This window comes from Eptatretus burgeri, chromosome 3, assembly GCF_056783735.1.
Source record: "Eptatretus burgeri isolate ZD-2024b chromosome 3, Ebu_testis_v1, whole genome shotgun sequence".
In the NCBI taxonomy this organism is placed as follows: domain Eukaryota; kingdom Metazoa; phylum Chordata; class Myxini; order Myxiniformes; family Myxinidae; genus Eptatretus; species Eptatretus burgeri.
This window is the reverse complement of record NC_140963.1, coordinates 117200334-117202833: the sequence shown is the minus strand read 5'-3', so window position 1 is coordinate 117202833 and position 2500 is coordinate 117200334. Positions and strand designations below refer to the sequence as shown.

The 2500-nt window shown below is 49.7% G+C and overlaps 1 protein-coding gene across 3 annotated transcripts in view; it reads right to left on the bottom strand.

Annotated features, from left to right (window-relative positions):
- The window catches only part of LOC147030804 (solute carrier family 12 member 2-like), a 94914-nt gene that overhangs the window by 34377 nt on the left and 58037 nt on the right, over positions 1–2500 (bottom strand). The gene's annotated exons all lie outside the window — the stretch shown is intronic.

The window sequence follows — 2500 nt, the reverse complement described above, 5'->3', positions numbered from 1 at the left end:
GACATGTCTCAACCATCTCTATCAGTTCCAGTCAATGCATTCAAATCCCCCAAGACTCGAGGAGTATCTCGCCTGGGGCACTGATCAATCACAGACTCGAGTGGGGCATATAATGTGTCCTTCACGGTGGGATCACTCGCCTCAGTCAGGGCATATACAGAGACCAGGAAAATGACACCAAAGTAGTGACGAATCTTTTGTCTCATAATACGCTCGTTGACCGGTGTTCCCTCAATTATTATTGGAGTCAACTTCTTGGACACGGCAACAGCAACTCCTTGGGCATCGTAACAATCAGAGCGACCAGATCAATAGTAGGTGTAACCACCCGCCATGATCTCGCCGCAGTCCGGTCTACGAACCTCAGAGTGCTGTAATTCCGATGTCCAAACACTTGAGCTCAGATGATAGAGAGGTGATCATCCTCTCTTTGGGATACGACATTCGAGGAACCCACCCGAAGAGAAGCCTGAGGTTAACTCAAAGAGACCGCCGTGTGGTGCACGACACCTCAGCACCACCCCGACACAAAACTACCGCAATATGACCCGGGCAGGTTACCCTGTGGTTTCCCTCCTATCTTCAAAGATTGGGGGGGTCCCAAAGGCTTTGCCCCAATCCCAGCATCCAGTGACCTGCCCTGCGAAGGGCAGCTGCACAAGAGGTACTCCCACGGAGTGGGTTTTCAGATGTTTTTGTGCTTTTCAAATGTTTTGGGGAATGAAGGGTTTTACGGTGGCTGGAGTGCATATCCTGCCACCAACCTCCTAATAAAAAGCAACCCAACTGCAGGACAACATCCGCAGACAGTTGGCCATGAGATTCCCCACCCTGTCAGGTCATCACTAGATTGATGTCAGGTCAGGTGAGATTAGATCTGTGACTTGCCACAGGTCCCATGTAAACCTGTACTAACCTGTTCCAGTCAGGTTGTCGGCGACTAAACAGTCTCCCCCACCAAGTTTCTTAGTAAGGAGGGTGTAAGATATGGACACCCAGCAGGATGAAGAACAAAACATGTCAAAGGGCAGAAGAGCTCCTTGTGAGCCAACGGCTATCCATATCTCGTGCCCAACTGAGGTCGTGTCAGTTCACGGGATGTTCGGGTGGACCCTGTTGGGGTATACTCGGCGGCAGGTTTCTCGACCCGTGGCGCACGGGGTGTGTGTTAACCACCACGGGGGAGCAGGGAAGAAAAAAAAAAAAAAAAAAAAGGTAGTGGTTGGGAACTTTGAAAGAGACAGGCCACTGTGAGCCTGTGTCAGTTTGAGCCCCAATTGTTTTTCAAACATGCTTGTTCGGATAAAATAGGAGCTGCGAGTCGTGAGTCGCTAGATGCTCATGACTCACGACAATGAAGGAAAATGGGAAGAACGGGAGGTTAAATGCCTGCAGTGGCTACAAGGAGGGGTAGACAGGTGTCAGTTTGAGAGGAAGTGCTGGAGCAGCAGAGCAGGTTTTTAGGACACATGAGCTGATGCCATCCGGTAAAGTAGCAGAGTCAGAGTCGAGGGTTGAAATAACCTTCTCCACCTTCACACGTGCAAAAGACAAAGTCCAGGCGCAGTTGGGAATGACGGAAGGATGGGTACCGACAGTGAAGGGTTGGGGACACAAGATTTTGAAGCAAACACAGAACTTACGCATTCCGCCTTCTCATGAGCGGAGTCAGATGTGGTACCATTTTAAATTAATGTAAGGGATGGAAGGGGAGCATACACCAGAGACAGACTAAACAAGGTGCCAATAGATTTTTGAAGAGAGACAAGTTTGAAAGTTCATTCTTGAGGTTAGACAGATGTTTTCTGACTCTCCTGAGAGTGGACACACTTGTTGCAGACTTTTTCGAAAGCACTGAGATTGCCTTCAGTCAGATTTTCCTTCCAAGAAAAGAAGGGAAGTTGTTTAAGAGCAACTGCATCACCATAATATTTAGTGCACCATGGGCAGGAAGAAGGGTAGGATAAGTGAAGATGAGATGGGATGAATGTGCGAGAGAGAGAGAGAGAGAGAGAGAGAGAGAGAGAGAGAGAGAGAGAGAGAGAGAGAGAGAGAGAGGAGAGAGAGAGAGAGAGAGAGAGAGAGAGAGAGAGAGAGAGAGAGAGAGAGAGAGAGAGAGAGAGAGAGAGAGAGAGAGAGAGAGAGAGACACACAGAGGCACAGAGAGAGAGAGAGACACACAGAGGCAGAGGCAGAGACAGACACAGAGAGGCACAGAGAGAGAGAGAGACAGAGAGGCACAGAGAGAGAGACAGAGAGGCACAGAGAGAGAGAGAGAGGCACAGAGAGAGAGGCAGAGAGGCACAGAGAGAGAGACAGAGAGGCACAGAGAGAGAGACAGAGAGGCACAGAGAGAGAGAGAGAGGCACAGAGAGAGAGGCAGAGAGAGAGAGAGAGAGAGAGAGAGAGAGAGAGAGGGAGAGAGAGAGAGAGAGAGAGACAGAGAGAGAGAGAGAGAGAGAGAGAGAGAGAGAGAGAGAGAGAGAGAGAGAGAGAGAGA